Source organism: Protopterus annectens, chromosome 3.part1 (genome assembly GCF_019279795.1).
Source record: "Protopterus annectens isolate FY-2018-M chromosome 3.part1, PAN1.0, whole genome shotgun sequence".
Taxonomy (NCBI): domain Eukaryota; kingdom Metazoa; phylum Chordata; order Ceratodontiformes; family Protopteridae; genus Protopterus; species Protopterus annectens.
Window position 1 is genome coordinate 766,876,435 of NC_056732.1, and position 19,267 is coordinate 766,895,701.

Sequence of the window (19,267 nt, forward strand, 5' to 3'; positions counted from 1 at the left end):
CTCAGATGTCAAAAGTTTAAGTGATCAGTTGGCTTTTTTGTATGTCTCCATTTAATCCAGATTTTATTTCTAAGTCGCATTTTTGCCTAGTCTCTTTTATGAGCCAGGGAGCTGGTTTGTTCCTAATTCTAATCAAACGAGAAGGGGCCTGGTGCTCTAGAATTTGTAAAAATGTATTGTTAAAGTATGAGACGGCTTCCTCTAGAGGTAAGTGTTTTAGGGGGGGTCCAATCGCAAGCTTTAAGCTCATTTTGAAAGTTGACTGGGTTTAGATTTTTTGTATTTCGGGTGGTTCTGAAGTTTACTTGATTGGGTATTGAGGTTTTTAGTTTTGTTATAAAGGTAAGAGAGTGGTCACTGATGTCATCTGGAAGTATGCCTGTTTTATAAAATTGGGGGTTACTGTCAACTAGTATCCAGTCTAAAGTGGTTTGTTTATTGCTAGGTTTGTGAGTTCTTGTAGGGTAGGTGATGGTTTGATGAAAGCCATGAAGGTTTATATGGGTAGTAGTATTATCGGCAGTGCAACTTTTCCAGTCAATGTTGAGATCGCCAAGGTGCATGGTTTCTTGGGCGAAATTTGAAGAGAGCCAACAGAGGATGTTTTCAACGGTATTAATGTTATTACCTGGGGGGATGTAGGAGCAGATAATATAAATGGATTTATTAGCATTAATTAAAAGCTTAGCCATTAGGATTTCGGCATTACAAGGTGAAGGATGTGTAATAGCTAAGGCAGAGAGTTGCAGCTCAGATTTATATAGTATTTTAACCCCACCTCCTTTTTTGTTTGGGTGGTCTAATCTAATTATGTTATAGCCTGGGGGGATAATATCATTGTCCTTAGTGGCTGGTTTGAGCCAGGTTTCAGTAAGGCATAGGATAGCAAAGGAGTGTAAGTCTAACAGGGCATGTAGGTGGCTAAGTTTATTATTTAAACTACAGATGTTTAGGTGGGCTATGAGGAGAGAGTTTTTGCTAGGAGAGGGGGTGCAGGAGGTGTCTGGATGGGGAGATTGGGAATACGGGATGTTAGAATTTGGGCCTGTGTTAAGATGAATGTCGCCATGTAGTAGTAGGTGCTGTTGTGGAATAAGAGACAGTTTCAGTAGTTTACCTAGAATAGGGATAGTTCTTTTGGTTTGGAAATATTTGAAATTGATTGTTCTTTGAATTTGAAGTTGAAGGTAGGCTGATGAGGATGTAATGTTACAATGGGAATTTGAAGTTGAAGGGGTGAGAGGGATAGTTTGTTTTAAGGGGGAAGGAATTTTTGTTAGATGTAGGGATTCGTAGGAAGTGAGCTTGTAAGATAGAAGCAGAGTGCAAAGCATTACTGTTAAGAGGAGCAGGTTAGAGTGTGCTTTAAAGTTAGAGATGGACATAGTGAATAAGTTTGGTAGGAGATACAGGGGGAGTTGGTATGTACTAAGTGTGAATACAGGAAGACTGAAGTGAGAACAGAGGGGCAGTAAGGGGTGGGTCTGTTTAGTAAGAAGTAAGTGTAAGCGATTAGGGGTGGGACTATTTTCAAGGATTAGAAGAAGAAGATAAAGAGGAAAGGAGGGAGTGGCTTGATAAGTAAATAACGAGGTTAATTAGGTTAGTGGATAATGACAGAAGGGGGTGTGGTTTAATGAAGTATAAGGTTAGCTGCAGTGGGGAAGGGGAGCGGAGCAAGCCCGCAGGGTGAACAGAGCGAGTAGAGCTGGAAGCTAAGTACAGCAGAAAAAAGTATAAGCTGTCTTTAGTGTTTTGGCTTTAAACTGTTGAAATTAGGGAGAAAATAAAGGTAAAGCAGTGTTATCAATACAAAAATTTAGTAAAAGGATTATGCAGGTGAAAGTCAATTTTAAATAATTTAGCAAGGGGATTAGGACAGTAATAGTCACTATAAAAAGGATTAGGACTTATAGGCTAGATACTTAAAGGCTAAAGAATATGTTGGTAGAATGCTGCCATCTAGTGGTGTGAGGGAAAAGGCAGCTGGGAGAGATAAAAGCAGGGGTCTTAATTCCAAAGTAAGGAGGTATGGTAAAAAAGACTAGGTAGTGGTAGTGGGTAGGGGTCTGCGACAGGCTGCTAGATCTCACACAGAGGGGATTACCAAATAAGTATAGTCAGTACAGGTACTGATGATAAAGTAGGTAAATTGCAACATACATGAAACAATGCTTCTTTGTGCACTTTTTGAATACCCTGGGTGCAGTAGATAAGCCAAAGGGAAGTGCAGAGAACTGATAGTGCATGGAGCCTGCCCTGAAGTGTAGGTATTTCCTGCAAGATTCCCTTATTGGAATGTGCAGGTAAGCTTCCTTTAAGTCTAGGGTTGCCAACCAGGCATCTTTACCTGTCATAGGAAGCAACTGTTGAAGTGTTAGCATCTTGAATTTTGGGATTACCAAAAAAGTATTTAGAATACAGAGGTCCAGAATAGGATGCCAGGAGCTGTTTTTTTCTGGGTACCAGGAAAAGTCTTGAATAAAAACCGTGTCCCTTTTCTTCTGCTGGGGTAGGTTGAACAGCCCTGATACTTAGAAAAGAGAGAACCTGCTGTTGAGCCTCTGCCCACTGATTTGGGGGTAGATCTGGCCAACCGTTTGGAGTTGGTAGGGTGTGGAAGTGGAATCTGTATACTTGGGAAACTATATTCAAAACCCATTTGTCCTGGGTAATGAGTTCCCAGTTTTTTGCATGCAGTGTGAGCTTTCCCCCTAAGGGTGCAGGCAGTTGAGCAGGGCTTAGAAGAGTTAAGGTCAAGTCATTTTGACATTTTTTTCCATGGGGGGTGTCTTACTACTTCCAGCTTTGGAATTGGGAACCCTCCTCTGCTTAGGCCTGTGTGTACCTTGAGACTGTAACCTAGGTGGTCTGCTGTTCCTGGGTTTGGGGCTGAGAAGGCATGGAAGAGACTAGAAAGGACCAATTCTTAAAAGGCCAATGCCTACTAAATCTCAGAGGCTGTACTTGCAGGACATATTTAACAGTTTGCATAGATTTAGCTTTTTCCTCCATCTTTTTAAGAACTTTTCTGCTTTGTTGCCAAACAGGCGGTCTTGGCTTAAGGGAACATCCAGTAATTTAGCTTTAACATGATCTGGCAAGTTTTGCTCCTTAAGCCAAACATGCCTTCTAAGTACAGATCCAGTGACAGCAGCCCTGCAAGATGCTTCTAGAGAGTCAAAACCAAATTGCAAAGTATGCTTACCAACATGTTCAGCAGAATGCATTAAATCCTGTAATTCTTGATGTTCAGCACAGTCCGGAATCAACATCATTTTCTGTTTAAGTAGTCTCATAATATGCTGCTGATACTTTAACATATGAAAATGGCAATTTAAGGCCCTAATGGCCAAAGTAGCAGAAGTGTATACCTTCGTCCCCCATCTGTCCAAGGCCCTGGAATCTCTATTAGAGGGGATGGGGATTTTGGCAGCAGTAGCCTTAATGCCTTTTGGTCCTTGGGAAATGGTCTCTGGATCCGCAGTAGGATTGTTGAAGAGGAACTTGTGAGAGTCAGGTACTCTGTAATACCTGTCAGGTTTTCTGGGAGCTGGAGGTAAAGTGTCTGGGGCAGGCAAGATTCCAAACAGGCATCATTTAAAATGTCCAACACAGGAGGGCTAGCTAAAGGCCTGTGTTGAGGGAGGAGTAAGAATTCCCTAAGCCTCTTTTTGGAGTCAGAGTAATCCTGGCTTTCCCATCGGAAATGCTCCCTAAGACAGTGCAAGGTTTCACCAAAAAAAAAAATCTTTTGGAGGGAAAGCAGAGGGAATGGAATCCTCAGCATCAGAATCCTCATACGTGGATAAGGGCAAATCCTGGTAATCAGAAGAAACAGAAATTTCAGAATCCTGATCAGAAGAGTCAGAAGGAAAATCAGTTCTAGGTCTCAGAGGGGGAAGGCTGGCTTCCCCTAATTAAAGTAATAAGGTTTTCAGCCATTCTAAGCATTTGTTTTTTAGTCATATGGGCCTGACCATGCGGTTTGGACGTCGGTTTTCTAGGCGTGGGTCGGGTTTTAGGCCTTGATGAAGAAGATGGCATCGGTTTGAAATGCAAATCTGTAGGCCTGAATACACCCTCAGAAGCCGGTGCCTGCACAGCGGCTTCAGACCCATCCAAGGTAGAGACAGCCGCAGGTTCCATAGTCAAAGAAGCATCTTGCGGCATACCGGACTCCGAATGGGTCTCAGTAGAGTCCTGCGAATCTGAAGTAGCGGGTATCAAGGGCTGTAAAAGCACCTCACTGAGTACTGGCAAACTGGCAACTAGCTTAACGGAAGCATCGTCAGCAGTTTTGGACCTATGCAGTCTGTCACTGTCTTTCTCTTTACGTTATTTTGGAATGGTGGTAGTCGGATGGCTTACCGAAGCCATTTCTGGATAGTTAAACAGAGTACCAAAATAATTTGCTGCAAAAATATACCGACGACGAATAGTTCGGGGGTTGAATAAGGCACAAAACTGACAGCGAGGAATGTCGTGGTCAGGGCCTAAGCAAGGAATGCAGTACGAATGAAAATCTTTATGAGGTATTTACTTTCCACAGGTAATACAATTGTTAACTTTTACTGACATCGGTTAAGAGCAAGAAAAAGGATCCCAAACAGGGTACTTAGCTTTTTTGAAGACTTAAGTTCTGATACTCAAAAATGAAAATTTCAGGAGTCGGCTGACCGGCACTTGCAAACTGCTTCTGCTTCAGGCACCGCGCGGCAAGAAAGACTGAAGTAATGGTGTCGGCTGCATGTTTTATACCCCTGACAACCTGATGTCATGGAAGAAGAGACAGCATCCGACGCAGGAATCCAAGACTTTGATATTCAGGTCGGCTGAGGGCTACCTGCAGGCAGATAACCCAAATGTAAGGACTGCAACAGTGAAACACGAAGAACATCTACTTCAAACCAAAATAATGCTATTAAAAAAAAAAACGTTTCCTCGCAAAAAAAGCCACTGAGCTCAAAATAAATAAAATACAACAAAAACAAGCCAAATGGCTCAAAAACTTGTAAACAATAATACATTACATATTCAGGGGGAAGTATGCCTTTAAGTTTAGTCAGAGTAATTTCATTGATGCAAGCAAAATCATGAATAGTTGCTTAAGTAATTAGAGTATATAAAGGAAAATGCATCATAACTGAGTGACTCTTATGCAGCCAATTCATGTTTCTTGGTGAAAGAGCTCAGTTGGTTTTACTTTGATAGTGTTTAATGTTAAATAAACTAGTGTTTCACGCAAATTTTGCCTTGGTGGCTCACTTTTTTATTTTTATTACCGTTTACAAGTTTTGAGTCATTTGGCTTGTTTTTTGTTATATCACATTTTATTGTTATTGATTTGAAATATCTGTGATGTACACACACATCTGCCCATGGACTGGGCTACCTCACCCATATACCTTTATTACCTGCTGTCTGAGGAAGAGAGAGCATTATATGACCGATATTGGCCTAGAGACAGTCTTGGACAGTACTATGAGTTATGCAATACAGGTTGCAGGCCATTAGATTTGCTGGCTACAGCAATTACAGTGTCCACATAACTGCAGCAACCTTACCATAGACAATCACTGCATACAGCTCTACTGCAATGGTTTTGAATATTTTGCTTACTGTTATTGATATTGTTATTGTTTTACTCAAATATAGCTTTTATCATTCATTTATTGCACTACTGCTCTACAGCTCTAATTGCCCATTTATTGCACTACAGGTCTACTTGACCATTTATTGCACTACAGCTTTCTTTTGTATACTTTATTGCAGCAAATGCTTTACTCTTTCTTGCTTATTGCACTACAGTTAGCATACTAAATCCGTACTTACCACACTCACAGCACAACCTGGTCAGTCGTCCAGCATGGAACTCGACATTGCGAGCCCTCTCAGCTGCAGCTGTAGGGGAAGAAGCACACCATTGTGCATACCAGTTTTGCAGACATTCAGCATGCATATTGATAAAACAGAGGTAAAATTACTTACATATTTGTGGGACATTCCCTGCCCTCGCCTCTTGGACCCAGGTGTCCAAGTTTCCCCTCTTTCTCCTTTTCAGGTTGTCATGGTGGTGGTGACACTGCTTACCTGTGCAGGGGATACCAGTACCACTGGTGAGTTCCCTGACCAAACTGTCCCAGGCCTCTGCCTTACACTCTGAGTCCTGGAATCTGCCCTGCATCAGCCGGGGTTCATGGTTTTTAACAAGGAGCCTGACCATGACCCTGGACTCACCTCTGTGCCCAAAAACGCACACCGTCACCAACACTGCAAGCCATACTAACAGCTGATTGAACTCCATTGACTGTTGCAGAATTCCTACTTATTGGGCTTAATATAGACTATTTTTCTGCCTTTAAAAGTCATTCAGCAAAATTCAAAAAAGTGTCTCGTCGCTTAGCAGCTCGCAAACCAGCTAAGCAAAACCAAGAAGTGCGAAAACTCAGAAAACCGAGGATTTAGCAAGGCTTAGCACCACGCAAACACTGGCAGCTGTTAGTATGTTTATGCACTGCTTGAATAAGCAGTGCTTAGCAGAGCACAGCAGTGCCAAAATTCACAATAGTTTCATAAAATTAAAATAAAATATTACATTCCTTTACAGTCATATTTTGCCATTTATGGATTCAAACCCAGGACCTACTACACATATGAATGTAATTCTACCCATGTAGCTAGCTGGATGTTATAAAAACTAGTATACCTTCACATATACTACTAGGCTACTTGTTAGCATTGCTGAGCATCGCTCCATGCCAACACACTTAAACACACATATAAATAATTAATTACATCTGGTTTTTATTTTTGGATGTCTGGCAGGTATCGTCCATGTATAATTGAGCTCCGCTCGGCTCTGCTTCGCTGCGCACCACACACAAAAAAAAACACAAATAAAGTAAAAAAATAAAACCTTTCTTATGATAATTAATTACATCTGGTTTCTATTTTTAGATGTCTGCTAGGTGTTAGCTGTCTATATGTGAGCACAGCTTGGCATTGCTGTGCTCTGCACCGCACAGCGCAAACATGCTGTAAAAAAAACAGAAAACATTAATTATAAAAATTATAACACATCATAAGAATGACATATTATACAGTTGACACACCTCACACAATTACAACAGTGGCAGAGAACATTACAGGGTGCCTCAAACTCATCTGCTGCCACGGGTAGCTACTATACCTCTACCTACACTGATTCAATATCTACGTTCCTCAGCTCTCTCTCAGCAGTGCACCATCATTAATATGCATGACAAGCTGCCGAGGGGGAAGTGTGGCCATGTACATGGACACATTTCATGTAGGCTCTACACTATATCTACATGGATTTTATAAAGTCCTGGGGTCTCTCTCACCTCCACAATTAAAAGTGCACTGTTTTATCAATAAATTTTGTTTCCCAAAAACCTTAGGGGGTGGATGTGTACCTCCTAACAGAAGAATTGCATTAATTATAATAAAATCTTTACATAAAAAATTACACTATAATTATATGACCATAAATCTAGCATGTGAACATATGACCCAAACACTCAAAGACTTTTAACTCTTTGATCTAGTCATCTACAACTGATTACAAACAAACGGCAAAGGCAGAAAAAGTGATATTAACATTAAAACCCTAGTAAATAACTAATTTCAGATGTTGGGAATGCAAATCTTGTAGGCCCTAGTTATACAGTAAAAAAAAAAAAAAACTAAGTGCAGCTCATAACCAGGTGCATGGGGGAGGAAAACAGAGCCACAGTAATATGCATTCTAGAATACAGCTTACTGCTTGACTGATATGTTTGCCCACTGGTGTGCAGATACTGGCATAGCGACCTGAGGCATACAACCCTCTGAAAGACTCAGCAGGCTGGAAAATAAAATGCTACTGCTGGCCCTCTGCACATATAGTATACACCTCATTTCAAAAAGTGCCATAGACAAACATAATCGGGACCAAATTTGACAGAGACTGGGACAGGTTGTGAATGCTATTGGTGGCCTTGATAGGCCTTTAATGCAGGTGTGATGAAGGATTACTGATAAAATATTCTGTGCAAAGGAAAAGGTAAGGAACCTTGCAGCACACAGGTGCACCCCAGTGGGTGAACAATAAACTATGAAGTGACTCACAGAGGTTCAGGAGCTTTTGGTATCATTCTCCAGACAGTAGGCTGACACTTATTATGTATGTGGTCTGCTCCCTGAATCCATGCCACTTGTAAGCAAAAACCAATGCTCGTAAAAAACACAAGAGGCCAGGTACCCAAAATGACAAAAAAAACAATGCAGCACACAAAGGCACTAAGTAGAGGTAGTCAAACCCAAAGCTCATACCGAGGTAGCTTGGATGTTGGATCTGGGTTATCAACAACCATTTGTGTCCGATGGGGAAGCATCAAGTTAGTAATGTTGGTTGCATTACAGATCAGCACGCTCAACTGCATGTTTGAGGGGAAGCCCTGACTGACGCTTATTAGGAAATCTGTCCTTCTAAGCACCTCACATCTGGAACTGCAACATGCTACATGACAAGATATGTCTACTAATGTGTGCTATAATTGTACTTTCATCTTTAAGAACATGCATGCCACTGAGGGTGGCTGCAGAGGGATATATATGAGGGTTGGCAATCATGGCACATGTGTTAATGGTTGGTCCAGCACTAACAGAGGACCACAGGGATGATGTCAGCAGGACATATGTGGCTACTAATGATGTCAACATGTATATGTCCTGTTCCAACAGTGATACTGTCTGCAGTACTACAGGAGGAGAGGTCCCCCATATCCATTATTATAAAGGTTCCAGCGGATGTACAAGCTGAGCATACAGTCTCACTAGTGTATAACAGATATTATGTACATATCCTTTATGGGCTCCATCTGTACTCACAGCCCACAATGCATTTGATATGTACACCACCTCTGAAGTGTGCATACCCACCATAAGGAATAGATGTGGTAAGATAATGAAATGCAAGGACTGTCCCTGATATAGCTACAATTCTCCTCACTAAAGAGCAGATATACAGGACTGTGATTCAGGCACAAACAGCTGTTACCCACAATACTATTGCAACAGTAAGTGTTCTCTATGACCTACTGAACAATGTGTATCAGCTGCACAGTGACATGGAGTAGCAGAACAGGGGGCACACAATGCTGCTGAGGTAAATGGTGGCAAATATGGCCTTCATGGGGTGCTTCCATGAGACAAATTGCAACCACCAACTGGTTTACCTTCAGAAGTTATGCAGTCCATAGCTGTGGGAGGAAAACGATGCAAGGAGGTTGGCTACAGACTGTCCCAAGTTAGACTACACAGACTGTTGCTAAGAGAGCATCAGGGTCATCTGAGGATACATAGCCTGCCACCTTCAGTCATGGGCATTGTCTAGGCCATGGGTAATGGTGCTTCTCCTACTCATCTCCTGAGATGCCTCATCAGTTTGCACGTGCATGGTGCTGTAGTGCTAACACTTGCGTTGTTACCAGTGAGTACAGACTCTCCCACTTCCAGTCATGGGTGTCGACCATATTATTGTCAACATCCCTCATTAGGATCGACATACTTTATAAACCCATCAGTGTAAATATGCATGATCTTGTAGTTCCACCTCTTCCCTGCCACAGACTATATCCAGAGCTGACATCATAAGTCAACACACTGGAAACTGCCGATGATGAAATCATAGCAGCTCTACCTCACCACTATAGGGTGTTGTCCCTGAATTCCACAACCTCCAAGAATATGTGGCTGTCATGCTGATTTCCCAAGACCCTACTACATATCACAGCATTGTACTTAACCTGTCTCTGTGCACCCCACTAACTGTGCAACCTGTGTGTGTATGGTGATGTCAAATAAACCGCATTGTCAGTCATTCCACTTCTCTGCAAAGTCTGGGTGTGATAATGCATGCATCATTTCAATCTGTGCTGTCTGCATCATAGCACTTATTTTATGTATGCATTTATTTGGTACTGAATACGTACTTAAGCAGGTCTAAATACCCTTCTTCAGCTGTGACCTGGGCCACTACAACAAGGGCAATTGCAAATAAGGAACAGATTGCATACAAAAAATATTACATAAACTGCAATACAAACAGCAACAGTTGGAAATATCAGTATTACATTATTACAGTGAAATAATACAAGCTGCAATAGAACATTTACACAACATTAAGTATACCTAGGATACAAAAATAAATAAATAAAACAGAAAAAGCTTTAGTACAGTAGCACAGTTTTACTAAGCAGATATGCATGATTTGCTTAGATAATGAAGTACAAGTGGGTAGTGTGCTCAGGTGTTAGGAAAGTTGGTTGCTAAAGCAATGGGTGGTAGAAATGGAAGAAAAATAAAAAAGGTAAACAGTATTCTGAAAGATCTGGACCAGATGCCATCTCTTTGCAAACTCTACGGTGTACTGCACCCACTGCTGCTTTGGCTGTGTTACTGCTACTGCATATTCCTTCCCTGACTCTTCACCCTACCATTCTACTACTTCTACTACATCAGATATAGAAAGTTTCTAATGCAGTTTTAATCTGCTTTTCCAGTGCCATTTCATGCAGCACAACACACTCAATAAAGACTCTGCTGCATATATCAGAATTGTTTTACAGTGCCTTTTTTGAGGATTTTAGACACCACAAGCTTCCCTTCAACAATGCATATATAAAATCCACAACTTTTCATCCTTCTGCAATGCCTGTGTTATAGGCAATTTCTTGTAGAGCCTGAAAGTTGTCTACCAGGCTCAATAATCTGGACTCTATGCTATATTCAGAATCACATGCACCACACAACATGCCGTATGTGGTCTGCTCCCTGAATCCATGCCACTTGTAAGCAAAAACCAATGCTCGTAAAAAACACAAGAGGCCAGGCACCCAAAATGACAAAAAAAACAATGTAGCACACAAAGGCACCAAGTAGAGGTAGTCAAACCCAAAGCTCAATCCAAAGTGGAAGCACCAGCAGTTTATTTGGTACATAAACGCAAATATTCACAAGGCGTTTTCGTCCACAAGACTTCTTCAGATGTAACAAAGAAAAGAAATAAAATAGCTGTAGCATCCTTTATATCCCCCACAAATCACTTTAATTGCTTAATAATATAATAAATTGACAAGTGGAAACACCCAGATTTATGCAAATACTCTACTTTCTGTAACCCTTGCAGGTCTGTTTGCAAGCATGTCAATAGAAATACAAATAAACAAATAAGCAAATTCACAACTAACAAATCTATTTTAAAAACATGTGAAAAAAACATGTAACCTTATGTGTGCAACATTAGGTAGAATTAAATGAGTAGAATTTTAAAAGTAGATTAAAAAAGTAAAATGAAAGAAGCCTAAAAAAATGTAAAACACATAACAAATATTGTGGTGACCAACTTAAAATCTCAATGTTAAATAAAAGATGAATGAGCCCTATCTCAACTTAACATATATGTATATACTTATAAGTATGCATAAAATCTTTAAATACAAAAATATTTGTGAGTATATGTAAAGAAAGTGTATTCAAGGGACCTGAAAAATGTATTTAGCAGAAATGCAGAAAAATACGTATAAAGTGTGTAGTACATCATGTAAACAGAGAAGTGTTCCCGAAATAAAATGGGACTCCTTATAATTTAGCTGCCCTCAATTTCAAGATGGGGCAATAGAGATGTGTTCATTCAAACCAGGAGGCCTATTTGCATCCAGTAGTAACTGCCAAAACACTTCTCTAACCTCTATTCTGGTCTCCCAGGGACCCCCCCCTAACATCTTGATGTACCATCTCTATTACAAAAAAGCCCCATTTGGCCTTTGGACATGCAAGTGTATGTTTATAGATGGCGTTATTGCCATCATGTGTTCTGATGGCATTCAGATGTTCATAAATTCTTCTTTTCAATTTACGGGTAGTTTTTCCAAAGTAGAACGCACCACATTCTTTGCATAGGGCTAAATAAATCAATCCTTCACTATTACAATTGGAAAAACTACTACTTTTGACCAGATAGTCCCTCTCCATTATGTACACTGAATCCTGCTTCAGGATGTAAGGGCATTGGGCACAATGTCCACACTTGTATGTTCCTGGTTTTCGTTCCTGGGATGTTGTGCCCAATGCTCTGAGCAGTTTAACTAGGTTTCTTACAGTATCCTTGCCCACAAAGAAACCGTCCATAATTTCTTGGTCTCTGAGCCTGTGGTATGTCAGGCACTGTCATTACCTCCTCCAGTGGCAAGTAGGTCTAAAACACAAAGCTTTGCACTTACTGAGAATGGACACAAAAATAATTGTACTGAAGCAGTGTAATGTAGGGGACATGCTTATATGATGCGTGTACTAACATAGTAATTAATATATACATACATATACACACACATATATATATATATATATATATATATATATATATATATATATATATATATATATATATATATATATATAGAGAGAGAGAGGGAGAGATCTGTATATATACCTTTAGACATATACCTGTAGATTTATATATTGCTACATCTCAATACATCTATCTGTATCTATATGCAAGTATGTAGAAATATATATATATATATATATATATCTATATATCTATATATATATCTATATATATATATATATATATATATATATATATATAGATATATATATATATATATATATATATATACATATACACCCACATACACACACACACACACACACACACACACACACACACCCTTTAAGCAACAGATGGTAATATGAATAACACACTATTGAACATAAATCTGTTTACTGCACAGCAGTTTTTTCTACTTTTTTTTCTAATAAAATAAGTATTTGCTTAAAACATTTTAACAACCATAACAACATAAAAGCACTCACGTTTTTCTGGCTGTTCAGTTTTACATGTCCCTGAAAATTAACAAAAACATGCATGGATGATTAATATATTTTTCAGCTTTGCATAACAGAGTATCTATCATGTGTATACATTCCAATATAAAGAGAAAACAGAAGTTCTGATGATAAAACAAAAAAAATTAAACAAGAAAAATACAGGATTTACAGTTTTCAGATTTTATTTGCACAATGTCAAAACTACCTGTGCAAGTATACAACAACTGAATGAAAAGGAAACAATTTATCAGTATCACACCTGTCCAGAGCCATGAGGAAAATCAAAATATGTGGTCAACAAAAATATTCATATCTAAGCTATGGTAATCTGTATATAACATTTTTATTTTATTTGTATTGCTTTATTAGAAAATAAAATAGACAGCACACAAAAGTTTGCTTTTCAATATAAAGAGTAATTCATACTGGTTAGCATAAACTTTTAGATAAGATGCAGTCATTATCAAAACCCAAACTCTAAAACTGGCAAAAAGAAAATGTTACAACAGGTACCAACCAGGAAAATATATTTTTCACCAAATCTATATTTACACTTAATACATGCATGTCTTCAGACCCAGTTAAATACTACAAATCTTTGAAGTGAAATAACAGGTTTATGAGCAGTCTATTATTTGAAAAACAGATCTTCTGCACTGATCTGCATTATGATGCATGAGGCCTTTCTCGTGAATTTATAATAAGGTTTATTATCTTTCTAATAGTTTAGTGCAAACCTTAAAAAATTAGAAAGTGAGACCTCCATCAAAGAGATCCGTTCAGCAGTAATATAAAACTAAACTAAACTAGTGCTGGAAAAGCAAAAGCTTACATAAGATTCTCCTTATCAAATCATCTAAACCAACATTTAGAATTGGTTGAGCCTCATCTAATTGTTCATGACTATGTTAGGTAGTGTGTGGTCATACTGTGAACACCTGGACATGTACAAAAATCTGCTGTATATTAGTACTTTAGTTTCTGTAAAATAAACCTTTTTTAGGTGGCCTAAGGTAAACATTACAGTAACTCATTATGTAAGTATTAAAATAATTTCTTAAACAGAATGCAGTTCAAGCACAGTTTCAAATATTATCTCATATTTTCTTATTACTTAAGAGTTGAATCAGAATGGTGGCAATAGAAGAGAGAAAGGGTGTTATTAAGGTGAACTGAATTTAACATACGTTTACAAGACAAAAACACTGGCATAGCAGAAATAATGCTTGTTTTAGTATAAGAAAATTTGAAAACATTGAGTAACATTTATAAGGCAAAATTTGTGATAATAATTTTAAATTTCAGAGTCTGAAGAAAATTCTTTGACAAAAAAGTCAGTCCTACAAAAGATTAAGTTCATTGGTTGCTACTAGGCTAACAACCGTTAGGGCCCTTACAAGCCTAGCTGCACATCCCAAGCCATTTGGGTCTTGAATATCATGGATGTCTATACAGGGGCGGAGCATGTTAGTAGGGAGGTAACTACCTATATGGAGGGAAAATTTGTTAAAAATGTTACCTTATCACAAACCAGTATATTGGGATTAGAAATGACAGGCAAAATAATACTTTATAATATAAAAAAATGTGCAAAAGAGGAGACTTCAAATAAATCAATATTTTTTAAAAGACTCTGAAACATTCAATTAACACAGCTTATAATTTTTGTAACTGGCGCTTGACATGTAAGAAAACAATGGGAAAGCAAGCATTTGCCAAAAAGTCTTCTGCCAAGTAAGCAGTCACAGCTGGTCTCCTTTTCTACATGCCATAATCTGAACAAGTTTAGATGGCCTAGAAATTAGTACAAAGATATTTGGTAGTTTAAGGCCAAGTTCTGTTTTTGGAATTTGCAAGTCTGAAATATTTTGACTGAGGTGGGAAACCATATAAATGTCAAAATATCATTACGCAGAGCTTCCAGAAATCTATTTATGACCCACCAGCATTAAGACATTATAAAATAGGAAACTGATATCGTAGATATCGATAGGAGCTTTATAGAATTTTACCTATTCCGATCTTTTTAACTGTATGCTAGATTTTAATAACACTGGATTACCTCCAATTTTAACTGCCCTGGGGGAAAGTGGTACCCAGTTTGAAATGTGTAGGTATTTAAGTCTAAGGAGTTTATACAATTGCATGCATCCTGAAGGGGGAAAAGAACACATTTACTGAAATTTAATTTGTAAATAGGGAAAAAAGACATTTCAATAACTGAAAAGATATTTTTTGAATGTGATTGAGTGGTGAATGAAAATAAATATTTGTCATCCATGGAAGAAATAATGGTGAATTTGGTGACATTAAAAGTAAGGGTCATCCCTCACAGTTGACTTTTTGATTAATATTTAGAAACAGTAAATACCATTAATGCAAAGCTGAGCTTAGCAATAAGAGTAATGACTATGTAAAAGAAGTTTTCTTCTTACCATAACGTTCCATCTGTGTTGTCAATCTTCATTTTCATTAACCAGTGGGTTACAGCTACGATCCTTGGAACTGATCAGCTGCTTTCTTTCCAGCTCAAGACACCTGACCTGAGCTCCTCCTTTCTACCCATAATGTCCCGCTCCTCCAGAATACCTCAGATCAAGTTTGCCAAAAAAGTAAAACAGGTAACAAACATTACACTACCCTAAAATAGCACGCAGATCAAATATGTCTATATATAACAATGAAAGAGAATATCAGGACCTCAACCGAAGTAAAAGAGATTCCGTAAAATTCTACCAGCTTCCCAAAGACTTGGATAGAGGAAGTGGGGGTGAGAAGGTTATTGGAAATGAAGATGGACAACACAGATGAAACATTATGGTAAGAACATAACTTCTTTATCTGATGTTATCCACTTCATTTCATTAACCTGTGGGACAGAGTCCCCAGCTACTATAATCCAGGGTGGCCATCACGGAAGGATATTCTGGAGTACAGCAGAACCAAAGGCACTTCTGCTCCTGGATATGATGTCCAATTTGTAAAGCATAATGAAAGTGTGGAGGGTTGACCAAGCAGCAGCAGCAGCACAAATGTCTTCAACTGAAACTTTAGACCTAAAAGCCTGAAATGTAGCCACCGACCTTGTAGAATGGGTCTTTAATCATCCTAGTAAAGGAATATCTTTTAAAGAGTAGCTGAGGTAATACAGTCTTTCAACAATTTCGCTAGCCTAACTTTGGTAATCACTTTACCTCTCCTTGTGTTCAAAAAGGAGACAAATAACTGATCAGACTTTCTGAAGGGCCTGGTTCTACGTATATAAAAATGAAGCTAGTCTATGTACATCAAGCAAATGTAAAGTGTATTCCCCTTTATTTTGATGATTAGGGAAAAATACTGGAAGGTTGAAAGACTGATTAATGTTACTCTCCTTAGCCACCTTGGGTAAAAAAGGAGGATTACTATGCGGGGTCACTCTGTCCTTGTGGAAAATCAAATATGGAAATTTTGCCAAAAGGGCTTGGAGTTCAGACACTCTTCCAGCCAAAGTAATAGCTAATAAAACAGAGTCTTCCAGGAGAGAAGTTTCAAATCCACTGTGGATGAGGGTTCGAAAGGCGGATGGGCCAAAGCTTGTAAACTCATAGTTAAATCCCACGGGGGAGAAGGATCTTTCACTGGTGGTCAGAGCAGGAAGTGCCCCTGAGAAAAGCTTTATGCAATTTAGAACAAGCAAAAGATAAAGAATCAAAGTCCACGTGAAATTAGATATAGCAGCCAGCTGAACTTTGACAGTAGAGCAACTAGCACCATCCTTGAAAAGGGAATCCAAAAAAGTTCAGCACAAGAGGAAAATCTCTTCCATTTGCTCTTGTAAATTTTACATGTAGAAGACCTATGAAAGTAAATCAAAATTTCTTGAATAGGGGAAGACAGCTTGGGAAATATTAACATAATCGGAAGTGGAGAAACCATGCGGTTAATTTCAGTCCCTGAATGTCTGGATGTGGATGCCCCGATGGATGACAGAGCAGATCTGGGCTTGGATCCAATGTCATTGCGGGGGACAAACCAAGTGAGACCAAAGGAAGGTAAACCAGGTTTGTTGAGGCCAAAAAAAGGGCAATGAGGATTACTTTGCTTCGCAAACTGACAGCTTTCTGTAGGAACCTGGAGATCACTGGCAGGGGAGAAAAGGCATAGAACAGACCGGAGGGTCAAGCATGGACAAGAGCATCCCTGGAGAACTTTCCTTGAGGAGGGACCAAGGCAAAATACCTGCTGCATTTGTTGCTGACAGGGGACGCAAAGAGATCGCAGCAAGGATGACCCCATTTCTGGAACATCTTGTCTCCAATTGACTGATTCAGGGACCACTCGTGAGACATCAGTAACACTCAGCTGAGCCTGCTGGCTAATATGTTGGACTCCCCTGGAATGAGCGTTGCTACCTGAAAGCAGTAGGCAGAAATCGCCCACTGCCACACTCATTGCTTCTCGATATAGGGGGTAAGACCTTGTCCCTCCCTGTTTGCTGATGTACCAAATCACTAACATATTGTCCGTTTGGATTGCAATAATCCCCTGAGGTAGAAGTCTAATTCTTGCAATGCTAGAAGAACCACTCTCATCTCGAGTACACTGATATGCAACTTGGTCTTCTGAGGCATCCATGTGCCTTGGACTGTCCATCCCAGACAATGCCAAACTGGGAGGCATCCATGGTCCACATGGCGTCTGGGGAAGGAAGAACGAATTGGCATCCTTGAGCAACTTCTGTAGAGTGAAGCCACGAACGCTGAGACTCCTTGCACACAAGAGACAGACTGATGGGAAAAGTCAAAGGATTTCTGAAAAGTGAACACTGAACCGATAAGATTCATTGTAATATCTGCATGTGAAAATGCGCCATGGGCAAAAGGGTTATAGTGACCGCCACTGAGCCTAATGCCCTAAGAAATAGAGGGGCAGGAGGTTTTGGAATGGTCAAACTCTGGATGATGTGAAATTTCAAGTTTGTTACCCTGTTCATCGTGAGGTAAGCATAGGATGTCCTTGTGTCCAGGCAGGCCCCTACAAAATCTATGGCTTGTACTGGGTTCAAATGTGACTTCTGTATGTTGCCGGTTATCCCGAGGGTTGGGGCCAACTTGAGAAAATAATGTCTGGCCTGAAGGAGTAGATGCCTGGCTAGAGTGGTCAGAAGCCGGTCATCCAGATATGGAAATATCTAATAACCTTGCAGTCGGAGATCAGCTGCAACTACTGCTAGACATTTACTGAACACCCTGGGGGCTGTGGTGAGACCAAACAGAAGCTCCCTGAACTGATACTGACTGGCTCCCAGCCTGAAACACAAAAAAACGCCTGGAGCACCTGTCCATTTTGATATGCTAGTATGCATCCTTGAGGTCTACAGAGCACATCCATTTGTCTATCTTCAGGAGAGGTAAGATGGATTGGATAGTTACCACTCTGAACTTCATGTATTTCACTGACTTGTTCAGAGAGGTCAGATCCAAGATAGGTCACAAGTCCCCGTTTTCTTGGGTACTAAAAAGAATCTGGAGTAAATGCCCAATCCAATTTGATTTGAGGGACCTCCTGGATGACTCTTTTTTTTTTTTTGCAGCAACTTTTTTTAATTCCTGGGCCACATCCTCCTTCTGATTAGGAGGAACAATGGGTGGCGAAGTTTTCATTTGGCAGTTTCAGAAAAGGGAATGAAGTATCCTTTGGATACAGTCCTTAGCACCCATTTGTCATTTGTGATGCCCCCAAGCCTTCTGGGTACAAGGAGAAATGTCCCCCGACTGCTTCCAGAGAAGAGCAGTCGGGCAACAGTTCATGATTGCTGGAAAGGCTTGTCCTGGAAAATTTCCCATTACCCCTGATTCTGCAGAAACCCTTGGCCGCGTGGGTGGGCTCTCCCATTCTGACTATACCCCCCTGATCTGGTGGAGGGGGGGGGAGAGTCTCCTTGAGTGTCCTGGAAAGGACCCTGCAACTTCCGAAACCACCTCTTCTTACTTCCATGCTAATTACTAGAGAAGGTCCACTGTGGAGTAGAAAAACATATTCCCACGGCAGACAGGATCTTACCATCCTTCTCACTCTGGGATAAAGTATCACATACCATGGGCCCAAACAAGGTGGCGCCATCAAAGGGGGCATTAATAAAGGACTATTTGAAAGGCTCTGCAAAATCACACAGCCTCATCCAGGCATGGTGCTGTATGGCAATGCCGGAACCAGACACCCTTGAGGTACCCTTTGCAGCATGAGAGATTAGCCTCATAGAGGCAGTGGCTAAACAGTATAGCCTGGCAAACCTGGAGGAAAAGGACTCCTTCTCTTCGGTAGACATGGACCATGGGCCAGAGCTAGAAAGTTCCTTGACCAAGTCACTCTGTATCCTGGTAAAATG

The 19,267-nt window shown here is 39.9% G+C and overlaps 1 protein-coding gene across 1 annotated transcript in view; it reads right to left on the reverse strand.

The window, feature by feature from the left end:
• CPZ (carboxypeptidase Z) overlaps window positions 1-19,267 on the reverse strand; it is a 1,352,173-nt gene that overhangs the window by 940,913 nt on the left and 391,993 nt on the right. Inside the window, exon 2 of the mRNA XM_044067099.1 lies at window positions 12,883-12,912. The gene's annotated coding sequence lies outside the window, so the exon portion shown is untranslated. The remainder of the gene's footprint in view (window positions 1-12,882; window positions 12,913-19,267) is intronic.